The sequence below is a fragment of the Phyllobates terribilis genome, unplaced genomic scaffold (assembly GCF_046119375.1).
Source record: "Phyllobates terribilis strain yellow unplaced genomic scaffold, ASM4611937v1 Scaffold_3__8_contigs__length_932513732, whole genome shotgun sequence".
Classification (NCBI taxonomy): Eukaryota; Metazoa; Chordata; class Amphibia; order Anura; family Dendrobatidae; genus Phyllobates; species Phyllobates terribilis.
This window is the reverse complement of record NW_027362763.1, coordinates 842,363,159-842,381,304: the sequence shown is the minus strand read 5'-3', so window position 1 is coordinate 842,381,304 and position 18,146 is coordinate 842,363,159.

Here is an 18,146-nt window from a genome sequence, read left to right as displayed (position 1 = left end):
GAAGCACCTGGGGGTTCCAACTGCTCACTATGCATCTAGATAGGTGCATTGGGGGGTCTAGTTTCCAAAATGGGGTCACTTGTGGGGGAGCTCCAATGTTTGGGCACACAGGGACTCTCTAAATGCAACATGGTATCCGCTAACAAATTGAATGGAAAATCGGCTCAAATTGTTAGCGGACACCACATTGCGTTTGGAGAGCCCCTCTGTGCCCAAACTTTGGAGCTCCCCCACAAGTGACCCCATTTTGGAAACTAGACCCCCCAAGGCACCTTTCTAGATGCATAGTGAGCACTTGGAACCCCCAGGTGCTTCACAAATTGATTCGTAATAATGAAAAAGTGAAAAAAAAAAAAACCTTTTTCATTTTTATGAATCAATTTGTGAAGCACCTAGGGGTTCCAAGTGCTCACTATGAATCTAGATAGGTGCCTTGGGGGGTCTAGTTTCCAAAATGGGGTCACTTGTGGGGGAGCTCCAATGTTTGGGCACACAGGGACTCTCTAAATGCAACATGGTATCCGCTAACAAATTGAATGGAAAATCGGCTCAAATTGTTAGCGGACACCACATTGCGTTTGGAGAGCCCCTCTGTGCCCAAACTTTGGAGCTCCCCCACAAGTGACCCCATTTTGGAAACTAGACCCCCCAAGGCACCTTTCTAGATGCATAGTGAGCACTTGGAACCCCCAGGTGCTTCACAAATTGATTCGTAATAATGAAAAAGTGAAAAAAAAAACACTTTTTCATTTTTATGAATCAATTTGTGAAGCACCTAGGGGTTCCAAGTGCTCACTATGCATCTAGGTAGGTGCCTTGGGGGGTCTAGTTTCCAAAATGGGGTCACTTGTGGGGGAGCTCCAATGTTTGGTCACACAGGGACTCTCCAAATGCAACATGATATCCGCTAACAATTTGAGCCGACAATTTGTTAGCGGATATCATGTTGCATTTGGAGAGTCCCTGTGTGCCCAAACATTGGAGCTCCCCCACAAGTGACCCCATTTTGGAAACTAAACCCCCCAAGGCACCTATCTAGATTCATAGTGAGCACTTGGAACCCCAGGTGCTTCACAAATTGATTCATAAAAATGAAAAAGTGTTTTTTTTTTCACTTTTTCATTTTTACGAATCAATTTGTGAAGCACCTGGGGATTCCAAGTGCTCACTATGCATCTAGATAGGTGCCTTGGGGGGTCTAGTTTCCAAAATGGGGTCACTTGTGGGGGAGCTCCAATGTTTGGGCACACAGGGGCTCTCCAAACGCAACATGGCGTCCGCTAACAATTTGAGCCGATTTTCCATTCAATTTGTTAGCGGACACCATGTCGCGTTTGGAGAGCCCGTGATGTGCCTAAACAGTGGAGCTCCCCCACAAGTGTCCAAACTATACCCCTCAAGGATTTTATTAAGGTGTATAGTGAACATTTTGAACCCAGAGGTACGGCACAGAATTTGTTTACATTAGGTCATCATATTGAATAAGTTGTCATTATTCTTGAGCGCAAGTGCTCGCTACTTGAGTTTGCATCGGGTACTCAGGTATGCACCATGTACAGCGTGTGCTCGAGTCCCTGCTCCGCATGTTTCACGGTTATTAGACACCCAAAAAAAAACATGCGGGGATCGCTCGTGCATGGCAGGCAATCCCCGTAAAGTTTTTTGGCCGCGAAGCATATGGGGCAGAGACTCGAGCATGTCACTCAAATACCCACGATACTCAATGCATACCAGAGCACCCGATGCAAACTCAAGTAGCGAGCACTTGCTCTCAACACTAGTCACCATATCGTCATCTTTTTTTCTTACTTTTGAAAAAAATCACAACCCCAGCCCTAACCCTAGCACAACCCTAGCCCTAGCACAACCCTAGCCCCAGCACAACCCTAGCCCCAAACCCAGCCCTAACCCTAGCCCAATCCTAACCCAAGAGTTTATTTTTGACGCCGTTCCTTGTGCGGTATAAGTGATTAGACGACTTTATTCTTCGGGTCGGTGCGATTACAGCAATGCCAGAATCATATGGGGTTTTTATGACTGACAGCTGTCACACACTAAAAGACGCATTTTTTGTAAAATCTAGTTTTTGCATCGCCATATTTTGAGAGCTATAATTTTTCCAGATTTTGGCAGACAGTCATGTGATGGCTCGTTTTTTGCGGGATGACTTGACGTTGTTATTGGTGCCATTTTCAGGCACGTGACATTTTTTGATCGCTTTCTATTCCGATTTTTGGGAGGCAGAATAAACAAAAACCAACAATTCAGGAATTGTTTTTTTTTTGTTTTTTTTTTATTCTGTTCCGCGTGTGGTAAAATTGATGAGGTAGCTTTATTCTTCGGGTCAGTACGTTTACAGCGGTACCACATTTGTATCATTTTTCTATGTTTTGGCGCTTATACACAATAAAAGCTATTTTATAGAAAAAATATTTTTTAGTATCGCTTTATTCTGAGAGCTATAACTTTTTTATTTTTCGGCTGATGGAGCTGTATGGTGGCTTGTTTTTTGCGGGACGAGATGACGTTTTCAGCGGTATCATTTTTATTTATATGCGTCTTTTTGATCGCGTGTTATTCCACTTTTTGTTTGGCGGTATGGTGATAAAGCATTGTTTTTTGCTTCGTTTTTTTTTTTTTTTTTTTTTTTACCGTGTTCACTGAAGGGGTTAACTAGTGGGACAGTTTTATAGGTCAGGTTGTTCCGGACGCGGCGATACCAAATATGTGTACTTTTATTGTTTTTTTTTTATAATAATATTTATTGATGGGTACAGTATATTTTTATTTTTGGTGTATTATTTTTTTTTTTTTTTTATAATATTTTTGCACATTTTTTTTTTTTTTTCCACTTTCACACAGTTTATACACTTTATTACTTTGTCCCACTCTGGGACTTTCACTTTTTTTTCTCTGATCGCCTGCATGGCACAGGAATGGAGCACCATCCCTATGCCATGAAGGCTGTCAGAAGTGCACAGTGTGAAGATTGCTTGGAGATGCACTGCGCATGTCCAAGCAATCTTCCTGCTCTCTGGTGACCCGGATGTTGTCATAACGACATCGGGTCGTCATGGCAACACCCGGGAAGCCTTTGCAGACTGCGCTGGAAGCCGGAAGAGGAGGTGAGTATCGGCGATCACCTCCCCTTGCCCCCGCAATGCCGCGATCGACTTCGATCGCAGCATCGCGGGGGTTAATGTGCTGGGAACGGTGCAGGACCGCTCCCTGCACATAGTACCGGGTGTCAGCTGTGACAATCAGCTGACACCCGGCGGCGATCGCGCCCGCACAGCCTGTGTGCGCGCGCGATCGCGATGACATACTAATACGGGTCTGGCTCTTAAGTCCCAGGGCACAGACGCGTGTTAGTACGTCAGATGTTATTAAGGGGTTAAATATTCCCTATCCTTCCCTAACTGCACTATCCAATTGCTTTTCCATTTTTCCCCTTCTTCCTGTCTGATGAGGCTTCTTTTGAGTATCCTGATGCATGCTGGGATTATTCATATGATGCACTAGGAGCAGTTTACAAAAGAAGAATGGCCCAAAATTCCAGTTGAGAAGAGTAAGAAGCTTGTTGATGGTTATAGGAAGCGATTGATTGCAGTTATTTATTCCAAAGGGCGTGTAACCAAATATTAAGTTGAGGGTGTCAACAATTTTGTCCGGCTCATTTTGCCTCTTTTTTTTTCTCTTTTTGGTGTTGTTCCAATAAACACAGGAAATAAACATGTAACAAAACTTGTAAATGCAATTATTTTCTAGAAATACTTCATTTTCTGGAACAATTTCAAGGGTGCCAACACTTTTGGCCATGACTGTATGTATATATGACAGTACATATCACACACGCATCTGTCAGGGTATACATAAGTTATGCCAGACTCGGACTCAATGTGGGGTCTATTCTAGGTCCAGTCCTCTCACAATTTCCCTTTCGATCACATGGACAAGGCAAAGGGAGACCCCTGAGAAAGGGTGAAACTCCAGTCTAATAATCTCAGAGCCATAAATGCCCGAGGCCAAAGAAGGAGTCACCTGCATGATTTATATTGGATTTTCTAATACGAAATCTTGGATCCATGAAACAGATGCATGTACCCACTGAGAGACTAATTTAACCAGTTACATGATTCCATGAAATTTCTTTTACCCATTAGTATTAAAAAGCCAACTCTTATGTACCAGATTCTGTCAATGTCCTATTTGTACACCATTTATTGTATCATCCCAAAGGAATAAAAAGCTGGGGAACTATAAATCCCAGCATATCTACTGTGATCCCACAAAGAGATAATATAATTGTGTTGTCTCACAGCAGATCTCAGGCATTAGAGACAATATCATTTGTATACAGAATTAATGGTATTTTTCCCCTATTCAGTTGCCCTGACCATTATTGTGGAAGGGAACATTATTCATTTTTATAATTAATGTTATTTTTTAAATTTATTTCTCAGCATCGTTGGTCAAAACAAACAAGCCAGACAACGATCATTCTTTATTGTTGAAATCAGCTATTTAATGTGAGGGTTATCTAAAATGTGTGGGCTCCCTAAAGTAAGCCATAGCCACATTTCCTGCTGACATCACATCCATACTTCATGGGACTTTTGCAGCTAATCACTGACCTTCAACAGTCCGGTGCTGTACATGTAATCATCATCATTGAGGCCGGAGATTGGGGCAGCAATGAAGTGAATAACATATGACATCCATGTGACCACTGTAAGACCAGAGCGGTTAACTCAATTGGTATTATGTGTTTCTTTATTCTATAACAGTCCTACTCCTGGCCAAAATGCATAAAATCACAGGAGAACAGATCAACTCATTAAAGGGAATTTGTCAACAGGATTTTACACACACACACACACACACACACACATTTTTGCATTTTGTCACGTAACACACAATTTTATTGTGATTTTATGTGATATACCAACAGAAAGTTGCAAGTACTGTATTTGTGAAGTGTAAAGGAAACGACACATAGTTTTCTAAGTATTTTAAAAGATTAAATCTGAAAATTGTGACGTGCAATTTGCATTCAGCCCCCCTGAGTCTATACTTTGTAGGACCACCTTTTGCTAAAATTGCTGCTGCAGTCTTTTGGGGTCTGTCTCTACCTGCTTTGCACATTTAAAAGCTGACATTTTTGAATGGAAGAGTCTGTGAACAGCAATTTACAAGTCTTGCCACAGATTATCAATGATACTTAGGGCTGGACTTTGGGACATTTACACAAAGGAATAGGTTTTCATCTAAACCAGGGGTCTCAAACTCGGCTGGGTATATGGGCCGCACATGGAAAAAATTTGAATTTGGGGGGCCGCATTCTTTGTTCAATGTGACATTTTTAGTGATACCATTTTTTTTGTATACACCTTTTGAACATTTTTGCCGTGTTTATTTTGGCTTGGGTCTTTATGGATGTGGCGATAATAAACGTGCACTTTTTTGTGTTTACTTTAGTTTACATATAAAACAGCATTTTTAGTGCCCAATATTTTTTCATGCTTTATTTTATTTTATTTTTTTTTTTACAATTTTATTTCCCCCAATTGGCCACATACAGTAATATTGTCTTACAATTAGCATCATATAGTAATAATGGAAAACATCTTGTAGTAATGTTCCCCATCCAAGTCCCCATCTTGTACTAATGTGCCCCATCCAGGTCCCCATCCTGTGGCTATATGCCCCATCCAGGTCCCCATCCTGTGGCAACGTTCCCCATCCTGGCGCCCATCTTGTACTAATGTGCCTCATCCAGGTCCCCATCTTGGGGCTATGTGCCCCATCCAGGTCCCCATCCTGTGGCAATGTTCCCCATCCAGGTCCCCATCTTGTGGCTCTGGTCCCCATCTTGTGGCTCTGTGCCCCATCCAGGTCCACATCTTGAGGCTATGTGCCCCATCCAGGTCCACATCTTGAGGCTATGTGCCCCATCCAGGTCCACATCTTGAGGCTATGTGCCCCATCCAGGTCCACATCTTGAGGCTATGTGCCCCATCCAGGTCCACATCTTGTGGCTCTGTGCCCCATCCAGGTCCACATCTTGAGGCTATGTGCCCCATCCAGGTCCACATCTTGAAGCTATGTGCCCCATCCAGGTCCACATCTTGAGGCTCTGTGCCCCATCCAGGTCCCCATCTTGAAGCTATGTGCCCCATCCAGGTCCACATCTTGAGGCTATGTGCCCCATCCAGGTCCACATCTTGAGGCTATGTGCCCCATCCAGGTCCACATCTAGTGGCTCTGTGCCCCATCCAGGTCCACATCTTGAGGCTCTGTGCCCCATCCAGGTCCCCATCTTGAAGCTATGTGCCCCATCCAGGTCCACATCTTGAGGCTATGTGCCCCATCCAGGTCCACATCTTGTGGCTCTGTGCCCCATCCAGGTCCACATCTTGAGGCTATGTGCCCCATCCAGGTCCACATCTTGAAGCTATGTGCCCCATCCAGGTCCACATCTTGAGGCTCTGTGCCCCATCCAGGTCCACATCTTGAAGCTATGTGCCCCATCCAGGTCCACATCTTGAGGCTATGTGCCCCATCCAGGTCCCCATCTTGAAGCTATGTGCCCCATCCAGGTCCACATCTTGAGGCTATGTGCCCCATCCAGGTCTCCATCTTGAAGCTATGTGCCCCATCCAGGTCTCCATCTTGAAGCTATGTGCCCCATCCAGGTCCCCATCTTGTGGCTATGTGCCCCATCCAGGTCCACATCTTGAGGCTATGTGCCCCATCCAGGTCCCCTCTTGTGGCTATGTGCCCCATCCAGGTCCCCTCTTGTGGCTCTGTGCCCCATCCCGGTCCCCATGTTGTGGCTATGAGCCCCCTGTGCTGTTCTTCACACACATAAAATAGAAAAAAAAAAAGATGATTCTCACCTGTCCTCCGTTCCCTCGGCGGCCTTCCTGCAGATGTGGCCCGCAGGCACCACAGAGTCCAACCCCTTGACGATCCCGACCTGGTCCAGGAGGAGCCGCCGACAGCAGCGCTGCATTGCCGCACAGAGACTGTCTCCCAGCACAGCATTTTCAATGTCAGCCGCCGGCCAATCAGAGGCCAGTAGCTGACATCTGCATATGGCAATGACGTCATACTCGCTGCGCCGACACGCAGATATCAGCTGCTGGCCTCTGATTGGCCAGCGGCTGGCATTGGAAATGCAGTGCTGGGAAACAGTCTCTGTGTGGCAATTCAGCGCTGCTGTTGGCGGCTCCTCCTGGACCAGGTCGGGATTGTCAAGGGGTCTGTGCCTGCGGGCCGCATAAAGCAGCCTCAGGGGCCGCATGCGGCCCGCGGGCCGCGTGTTTGAGACCCCTGATCTAAACCATTCCATTTTAGCTCTGGTATTATCTTTAGGGTTGTTGTACTGCTGAAAGATGAACCTGCACCCCAGTATCAAGTCTTTTGCAGCCTCCAGGATTGCCCTGTATTAAAATCCATTCATCTTCCCATCAACTCTGATCAGCTTCCCTGTACCTGCTGAAAAAAACATCCCTACAGCATGATGCTTTCCACCACCGTGTTTGACGGTGGGGATGATGTTTCGAGGGTAATGTGCAGTGTTAGTTGTCTACCACACATAGTGTTTTGCGTTTAGCTCAAAAAGCTCTACTTTGGTCTCATCTGACCAGAGCACCATCCCACATGCTAGCTATCTCCCTTACATGGCTTTTGCAAACTGCAAACAGGACTTCTTAAAGGTTACTTTCAAAAATGGCTTTCTTTTTGACACTCTTCCATAAAGACCAGATTTGTGGAGTATACAACTAATAGTTGTCCTTTGGATAGATTTTTCCACCTGAGCTGTGGATCTCTGCCGCTCCTCCTAAGTGACCATGGGCCTCTTGGCTGCTTCTCTAATTAGTGCTCTGCTGCTTGCTTGCAGTTTAGGTGGACGGCCATGTCTTGGTAGGTTTGTAGTTGTGCCATACTCCTTCCATTTTTGGATGATGGATTGAACAGTGCATCGTGAGATGTTCAGAGCTTGGGCTATTTTTTTTAACCTAACCCTGCCTCACGAATAATGTACAATAAGTTTAACCCCTTCATGACCGGGCCATTTTCATTTTTGCGTTTTTGTTTTTTGCTCTCCTTCTTTCTAGAAGCATAACTTTTTTTTTTTTTTTTCAATATGGCCATGTGAGGGCTTATTTTTTGCGGAACAAGTTGTACATTTGAATGACACCATTGGTTTTACTATATCGTGTCCTGGAAAACGGGAAAAAATTCCAAGTGCGGTGAAATTGCAAAAAAAGTGAAATTCCACAGTTTTTTTTTTTTTACTAAATGCTAAAACTGACCTGCCATTAGGTTGCTCCAGGTCATTACGAGTTCGTAGATACCATAGATACCCAATATGTATAGGTTCTTTTGTACTTAAGTGGTGACAAAAAAATCCAAATTGTGTTAAAAAAAAAAATAAAATAATGGCTCCATTTTCTGAGACCCATAGCGTCTCCATTTTGCAGGATCTGGGGCTATATTAGGGCTCATTTTTTGCGCGCTGAGGTGACGTTTTTATTAATACCATTTTGGAATAGATCCAATATTTTGATCGCCCATTATTACATTTTATTGCAATATAGCGGAAACAAAAAAAAACGTAATTCTGGTGTTTTGAATTTTTTTTTCATTACGCCGTTTACCGATGATGATTAATTATTTTTTATATTGATAGATCAGGCGATTCTGAATGCGGTGATACCAAATATGTGTATATTTGATTTTTTTATTATTTTATTTTGAATGGGGCGAAAGGGGGGTGATTTAAACTTTTATATATTTTTTATTTTTTTAATATTTTTTAAAACAGTTTTTTTTTACTTTTCTCTGTGTTCAATAGTCTACATGGGAGACTAGAAGCTGCAATTGTCTGATCGCCTGTGTGTAGCTGAAATACTCACTTGCTATGAGTGCCAACTGCTGGGCAGTGCTCATAGCAATCTGACAATTACAACTGCAGGGGTCTCCTGTCATGACAACTCATTGGCGACCTGCTATTGTGTGACGGGGTCGTCGATGGGCGGAGCCAGTGACGCACATCCGGTCAGAGATTGACAGCGGCATTTAAGCAGCGGGCGGATTGCGATTCCACCAGCGGCTGTTAGGGGCACATGACTCATGAAAAGATGCGGGGAGCCCACATGAAAGGGAGGGCTCTAACATGTGTCGTAATAGTACATGTCAGAAAGGGGTTAAAGGGTTCCTGTCACTTGACTCATGCTGCATACACCTTAGGGCAGCATGAATCAGATCCTGGCTGCATGGCTACAATCAGGTACATTTTACTCTGAAATGCTGTGGTCTTTCAGAAAAAATATAGTCATATGATCGAGCCAGGGAACATAGTCTCAGACTAAACCCTGACTAGCACTTCCCAGCTTTGCTGTAGGTGACTGGCAGGTTTCTCTTTATATAAACACACGAGGGATCGACCTGTCAATCACCTGTAGCGGCGCTGGGAAGAGACGGCCGGGGGCGGTGCCAGTCTAGTTTGATTTCCTGCTATGGTTCCTGGCTGAATCTTCTGACTATATTTTTGCTATCATGCAGCTAAGATCCGATTAATACTGCCCACAGTTTGGGCAGCATGAATCACCTGACATTTTCCGTTTAGCAGATGAGCATCCTGTTCACCCAGAGGGATGTCATATGGCTCAGTACAGTACATTGTGTAACATTTGAGATAGTTATCAGCCACTCTCCTAAACCTTTTACCATAACAAGTTATTATTATTATTAGCTTCTAAAGCACTATTAATGTCAGGGTGTTGCACATGTGAAGATGGTTACATACATATAATACATATATAATATACAAGTACAGTAAAGTTCCATGTGCAGATTGATTCACGTGGTGGAAAGACCCTGCCCTCACAGGCTTACAATCTACAGGATGACATCACGTATTTATCATATCATCACATAATTATATTTTGCATTACTCAAGTCCACAAATTCAGTCAAAGCTATCAAAGCACAATTTCAGAGAATATTATAATCACAATAGGAAATACAGCACTGAATGACTAATCCACAGTTTATGGAGAAAGACTCAGCATGCTCATCATCTAATTATTATTATTTTCCAAATTGTCATGTTATCACGATCAGACCAAAATGTATTAGTAAAACCTGCTCAGTAAATTCATTACTTTTTAAGTTTTTAACTAGTGATTTACCACCTTGCATTATACTTTTTGATAAATGAACACTCCCTACTTTGTGCTTCCACATATGCATATTAGAGCAATAGCTAAGAGTTCAGCTCATGAGGGGGGATATCTGGGTGGGCCCTAAACCAGCTAACCGTGCTTACAATCACAGTGGGAAACCCTAATCGTTGGTATACGGGAACCTCAGCAGATGATCAGGCTGCTACTGGAAATTAATCTGTATATAAAGACCGACACCGATATTACCACCATATTGTAGCCACATGATGGTAGATACCAGTTCTTCAGAACGAGTAAGAGATTACAGTGAATTTATATATAGTGACTTACAGTTGAGATTCTGATGGAGTTGTTCCTTTTTTCCTTTCCTTTTCATCTGGCCCAGACCACCATGACAATTTCTTCTGGCCATGACTCATCTGCAGAGTTTACAACGAAGATGTGGCACCCCAGGGGTCTGGTTTTCCACAGTAACAGCAATGTTATGTCTGAGAGCAGGTGGGAGGTCTCTTGGTCAGGGATCCTATGCATGCCACACCTCCTGCCCAGTCCTGGGAGGGGAAGAACTTCCCCTATATATACCTAGGGCTGAGGCAGGGTGAGTGAGTAGAGAAGAAGTAGAGACAGAGAAAAGAAGCAAATATAGGAACAGAACATCAGGAGCTCTGTGGGAGCAGTGTTACAAGGAGTCAGGGGCTGGCAGCTGCAGAGCTCGCCCTGACTGAGAAGATTTCTTACCGGACCCGGAGTCCGAGGCTGTGGGGACTAACTCCTACCCAGCAGCAGAATCCGTCAGGCAGGGGATTCCAGGTCCTCTGGCCAAGAAACCCGAAGGCACGGTCACACGCATGGGACCAGCACCGCCGTCGTGGAGCGGAAGCTACTAGAAGGCCCCGAGTCACCGGCCATACGGGTGAGCACCACACGGTACACTCAGGGACGTGGGCTACTTATACCCGCCTCTAGCAAGGTAGCCAGAAGAGTACAGTTAGTTTGGGAGGCCTACAACTCCGCCTGGCCAGGGGAGATCCCATCTGCTCAAGGACTGACCAGGCCCCAATCGCTAGCCAGTACTCCGGGAGGGTCTATCTTTGTCACCAGTAAAGACCCTGAACTACACCGTACCATCTCCGAGTGGTTCCTGCTACCCCCATCATCCACGTCGGCTGCCCTGAGGCCATACCCCTCCCGTTGGGGGTTATACTATCACGCTGCACAATCCTACCACCGGCCTCAGCGGTCTGCCCTGCAGCAGCAGCTCCTTAGCTGTACTCAACGGGTGGCGTAGTCGTCCAACATCTACCGCTGATACGTCGCCGCTCAGTTTGACTCCCTGGGCACGGACCGGGTCACCGCCACGAGACTACAACCCTCAACAGATCCGGCTCCGGGTAAGCTCCCGCGTGCGCAACGCAGCGCGACACAGGCCCAGGGGTGCGTCAACTTTTGGCGTAGTCGGCAGCATTTCGTGCCCGCAACCACCGGGTACTGCGTGCCTGAAAGAGACTGTTCAAACTTACCTGTGGTGAAGATTCCCGCCATCCGGCGCCATCTTCAGCCTTCTTCCCGCCATCGGTGAAGATTCCCGCCATCCGGCGCCATTTTCAGCCTTCTTCCCGCCTTCCGTGGAGTTTTCCCGCCGTTGGACGCCATCTTGAAGACGTCGCGCGGGAAGAAGAGGGGCGTGGACTCCGAAAGCGCGCGAGAACTGAAGCCCCGCCTCACGTCCGGACGTCGCGTAAGGTCCTGGAAGGAGCCCAGCAGACGCCGACGTCACAGGAGCGCGACGGAAGGTCCTCAACCCTGACGATCTACTGCGGAGCCGCGGCCTACGGAAGAGGATCATCGCAAGGTAGGCCACGGTCCACTAGGGGGGAGGAGGATGTCGGATACGGAGGAGAGCTTCACTGCCTCAACCCCCGCCAGCGCCACCGCTGTTGCGGTCATGCCTTTCACCATGCCCTATATCCCGGGGGCAGCCTGGCTACCCCAGTACTCAGGGGAGTCACATACCCTGCAGGACTTTAGAGAAAAACTGGATAGCCTCTTCCAGGTGTACCCCCTCACAGAAGAGCAAAAAGTAAGCATCCTGGTGGCCCAATTAACCGGGGCAGCCCAAAGGGAGGTAAATAATATCTACTAAGGTTCTGGCACTCGAATAATGATGGAGAGTCAAACAGGTGCCTGTTTGAGCTACCTCTAACTTGGAGAATCTAATAAAGCATCCACCTGTTTGAAACACATCAATTGACTCTCCATCATTATTCGAGTGCCAGAACCTTAGTAGATATTATTCAGTCTTGTTGAGTTCCTGGCACCTTCACTCCATTGGTTGAGCCTGGACTTTATATATTGTGCAAAGGGAGGTAAAGTCCTGGCCACCTGGGGGGAGGACTGTCGCAGGGATACTAACCCGGCTGAGGGACACCTTTGATACCCGCACCTCAGCCGAGATCAAGCTTAGATTCTACGGGTGCAAACAGCGGGCACATGAGAGTATAAGGGACTATGCCCTGAACCTACAAGAGGCTCTGAGAGCCATTAAGCAGACCGACCCTGACGGCGTGGGAGACGAGGACAGGCTGTTAACTGAACAATTTATAGAGGGTTTATATTGCAATGCCCACCGAACCCAGTTGCGGGCAATGGCCTTACAGGACCCTCATCTGGGATTTGCACAGTTCAAGGACAGAGCCATCCGGGTGCTCCGAGAACCGGCACCAGGTGGCGTTGTGACCCACAGACGCCCCACTACCACCTACCACCAGGAGGCGGCGCCCTTGTCGGCAGGGCCTGTGGGAGCTGATGCGCAGGCTTTGAACAATGACTCGGCTCCAGACCTGCACCATCAGGTCCAAGAGCTAGCTAAAAGCGTTGCTGCGCTAACCCGAACTGTGCAGTCTTTACAGGTTTCCACTCCAGGGAAGATCCAGCTGGCATCCGGACCGGAGGACATCCCGTGGCGTCGACCAAGGAGGACCCCACCGGCCAGAGGAAGACCCAGCGACCGATACAACGAGGACGGACGACCCATCTGCCGCCGCTGTAATCAACCCGGACATATGGCAAGGTACTGTCCTTTAAACTGGCACAACCTAGGGTAGAGGGCCAACCCCTAGGAAAAAGATCATCAGGCCCATCAAACTGGCGCGACAAATATGTGGGAGGACGTCCAGTCTTGCCTGTGGTACTGGATGGCATTCCTATGAGTGCCCTACTGGACACCGGGTCACAGGTCACCACCATCCCGTACGTGCTCTTCAAGCAGTACTGGAATGACTCGGATATTACCCGCTACCCTGACGACGACTTGAGTATCATCGCCAGCAATGGTCAGCCCGTGCCACAGATCGGATTTAAAGAGGTGACCATTAAAATTGGTAGAGTTGAACTGGCAGCACAGGGACTGATCATTGTAGACATTGACAAACACGAGAGTCACCCAAAGATAACTCTAGGAACTAATGTAATTGAAAATTGTCTTGCAGAGGTGATTTTCCTTTTACAGCAGGTTGCCAAGAACGCCAGCTCCGGCGAGCAGCGAGTGCTCCAAAAAGAGATCCGGGCACTGATGCGACGGCAACAGGTGGAACTCTCCGGCGGTGAGATTGGTAGCGTGAGAATGTGTGACCCTTTCCCTATTGCCATGCCCCCAAAAAGTGAAATGATGATTTGGTGCCGGGCAGCTATTGGTCTGAGAGGTAGAGATTACCAGGCAATGGTAGAACCAGTTTACTCAGACAGTAGGCCCACCATCTTGACAGCACGGGGGGTGGTTAATGTACGCCATGGGAGGGTGCCCGTTCGCATAATCAATATCGGGAAGAGGGAAGTGTACCTGCCCCGGTATGCCACGCTAGCCAAATTATATACCATTAACCAAAATGCTATACAATCTGTGGAACCCTTGCCTCCATCTCACCCGGAGGAAGGTAACGGCTCTAAGAAAACAATGGAGGACTGGTGTCAGCAACTACATTTGGGTACTGACTCCACTCCCTCACATCAGAAACAGGGAGTCTATCGGGTGGTTCAAGAGTACGAGAGAGTGTTTAGTAAACACCCGTTAGACTTCGGGCGAGTCAAGGGGGTAGAACACCACATCCCCACGGGAGACCATCCTCCCATAAAAGAGAGGTATCGACCCGTACCCCCTGCACACTACCAACACGCCAAGGGGATGCTTAGAGACATGAAGGAGGCTGGGGTGATCAGGGATAGCTGTAGCCCCTGGGCAGCTCCACTAGTCTTAGTCAAAAAGAAAGACAACACCATGAGGATGTGTGTAGATTACCGGAAAATCAACCGTATCACACACAAGGATGCGTACCCCTTACCAAGGATAGAGGAGTCTTTGGCTGCTTTAAGATCTGCTAACTTCTTCTCTACCTTGGATCTCACTAGTGGGTACTGGCAGGTTCCTGTAGCAGAGGCGGACCGGGAGAAGACCGCATTCACCACCCCGATGGGACTTAGCGAGTTTACCTGCATGCCGTTCGGACTCTGCAACGCACCAGGAACCTTCCAACGATTAATGGAGTGCTGTCTGGGCCATAGAAACTTCGAGACGGTCCTGTTGTACCTGGACGATGTCATCGTATATTCTAAGACTTATGAGGACCACCTGAAACACCTGGCGGAAGTGTTCGAAGCTCTGGCAAGCTACGGCCTAAAGGTGAAACCCTCCAAGTGTCACCTCCTGAAACCAAAGGTGCAGTACCTGGGACACGTGGTGAGCGCTGACGGAGTGGCTCCCGACCCTGATAAGATCACCGCAATTAAGGAATGGCCAAGTCCCTCCAGTGTAAAGGAAGTGCGGCAGTTCCTCGGGTTGGTAGGCTACTACCGCAGGTTCATCCCCGGTTTCACCAAAAAGGCAGCTCCTATGCAGGACCTCCTGATAGGCCAGTCCCGGAAGGCCAAGAACCAGAAGCCACCCTTCAGATGGGAGAAGCTGGAAGAGGAGTCCTTCCGCCAGCTGAAGATGGCCCTCACGGGGGATGAAATCCTGGCGTACCCGGATTACAGCCAGCCCTTTATCCTCTACACCGACGCAAGTAACATCGGGCTAGGAGCCGTGCTGTCCCAGATCCAGCAGGGGAAAGAACGAGTAATCGCTTACGCCAGCCGAAAACTGCGACCCACCGAGAGAAACCCTGAGAATTACAGCTCATTTAAGCTAGAGTTCCTGGCAGTGGTGTGGGCAGTCACCGAATGCTTTAAGCACTACCTCGCTTCTTCCCGGTTCGTCGTGTACACGGATAACAACCCGTTGACACACCTGGACACAGCAAGACTCGGTGCCCTAGAGCAGAGATGGATGGCCCGTCTGTCCAACTACGAGTTCACAATCAAATACCGGGCAGGACGCTCCAATACCAACGCGGACGCCCTGTCCAGGATGCCAAACCTACCGGACGTAGGAGAAGATCCAGAGGGACTGGAAGAAGTCGAACTCCCTGCGTTCCACCGGCATGGGACTATCCAGTATTCCCACCGGGTAAGGAGTAAGCAAGCCGCTACGTTTAACCCCTTGCCTCACTACAACTGGGAGGAAACGCAAGACAGTGACCCTGCCGTCCGACTGGTGAAGGAGATGCTGACTCGGCCAGAGGCTCGCCTTGACCCAGACGCTCCGGAGGAAGCCAAGCAACTGTGGGCTGAGAAGAGTCGACTGTTCCTTTATAAGGGGAAGTTGTGCCGCAGAATGGTTAACTCCCGGACGCATGAACTAATCTGGCAAGTAGTGGTGCCACGAAGAGACGCAGCCATGGTGATGGAGGCATACCACGACGGGGCTGGACACTTCGGATGGAAGAAGCTGGAGTTCCTGCTGCGCGAGCGGTTCCACTGGGTAGGCATGAGGGGAACCATCGAGAGGTGGTGCAGAGACTGTGGCCCGTGCAACCTAAGAAGGAAGGACCGTGCCAGCCAGAAGACTCCCCTGCAGTCCATCGTCACCCGGCAGCCGTTGGAACTGGTAGCCTTGGATCATGTAAAACTGACCCCAAGCAGAAGTGGCTACGTCTACGCACTAACCATCGTGGATCACTACTCCCGGTTCTTGGTTGTCGTCCCCGTCAAGGACTTAACAGCTCGAACAGCAGCGAGAGCCTTCCAGCAGCATTTCTGCCATCCACACGGGTACCCGGACCAAGTGTTGACAGACCAGGGACCTGCCTTTGAAGCGGAGGTCTTCCAAGAATTCTGCACTCTGTATGGCTGCCGGAAGATAAGGACGACACCCTATCATCCGCAAACTAATGGACTTTGTGAGAAAATGAACCAGGTGGTAATGGATCTTCTGAAAACGTTGCCCCTGGAAGAACGCAGTCTGTGGCCTGAGAAGCTGCCCGATCTGGTGGACCTATACAACCACATCCCGGTAGGTTCCACCAACTGTACCCCGGCTTACCTAATGAGGGCGAGACCTGGTAAGTTACCTGTTGACCTGGAAATGGGAGTCCTGACACCTGAGGACACTTCACCAGAAGCAGACTGGGACACAGAGAGGCAGCAGCAGTACTGGAGAGTACAAGAGAGCGTGGAGCGAAGTCTCTGTCAGGCTAGGGAAAGACAAGAGAAAACTTACAACCAGTATGCTCCCGCTGTTCCCCTGGTACCCGGAGAGCAGGTCTTGAAGAGAAAAAGACGGCTCCACAAGTTGGACGACCAGTGGGAGAAGGACCCGTACACCGTACTGCCCTCAAGCCACGACAACCCAAAGGTCTGTACCATCAGTAAAGACGGAGGGGAAACCACAACCATTGTATCCCGGGATCACCTGAAGAAGTATCCCGAACAGCTACGGAACCCTGAAGAGGAACAAGAAGACCCTCGACCCGTAGAGGAAAGGGAAGACATGGTTAATACTGTGCTCGGAGACTTCCCTCGGTCTTGGACTCAAGTCAATGGTGCAGTTGTGGTACCCGTACTCACCTTCTTCCAACCAGCATCCCAAGCACCTACGGAGCAACAGGTAGAGCTGGAAGAACAGCCGGTCCAGGAGGCAGAAGACCCCACACCAGCAGACCAGGAGGATCAACCCTCTGCTTGCAGTGAGCCTGCCATATCCCTAGTGAGCCAAAGGGCCCGTAGACCGCTGCCCAGTTTACCCTTAACAGCTCCTACACCCTGTAGTTCAGGGCCAGACAGTCAGCTCCGTAGGTCCACTAGGGCCACTAGGGGCCAGTTACCCGCACGTTGGAGGATTTGAAGTGTATAAATTGTTTTATTTGTGGTTACATGTTTATTGTTGCTTGTGTATAATTATGTGTTTCTAGTTATTTTTAGGAGTCCTTGGTGGATTTACCGGGAATCCTTTGTACATAGTTGGAGCGTAACCCAGGACGGACTAAAGACTGTTAAGGACTCGGAGCAGGACAGACCCCTACCTGGTTACGTCTCCCTGTTTTGGTGAAATGGACACCTTGCTTTCTTCAAAGACTGCACCCGGTTACGGACATGCCGTGACCACCTTTATGTGTTTCTTTATTGTTATTGTTATATCTTGTTATGTTTTTCTAAAATATGTTTAGTCCCGGAGTACTAAATTTCACTAGGGGGGAATGTGGCACCCCAGGGGTCTGGTTTTCCACAGTAACAGCAATGTTATGTCTGAGAGCAGGTGGGAGGTCTCTTGGTCAGGGATCCTATGCATGCCACACCTCCTGCCCAGTCCTGGGAGGGGAAGAACTTCCCCTATATAAACCTAGGGCTGAGGCAGGGTGAGTGAGTAGAGAAGAAGTAGAGACAGAGAAAAGAAGCAAATATAGGAACAGAACATCAGGAGCTCTGTGGGAGCAGTGTTACAAGGAGTCAGGGGCTGGCAGCTGCAGAGCTCGCCCTGACTGAGAAGATTTCTTACCGGACCCGGAGTCCGAGGCTGTGGGGACTAACTCCTACCCAGCAGCAGAATCCGTCAGGCAGGGGATTCCAGGTCTTCTGGCC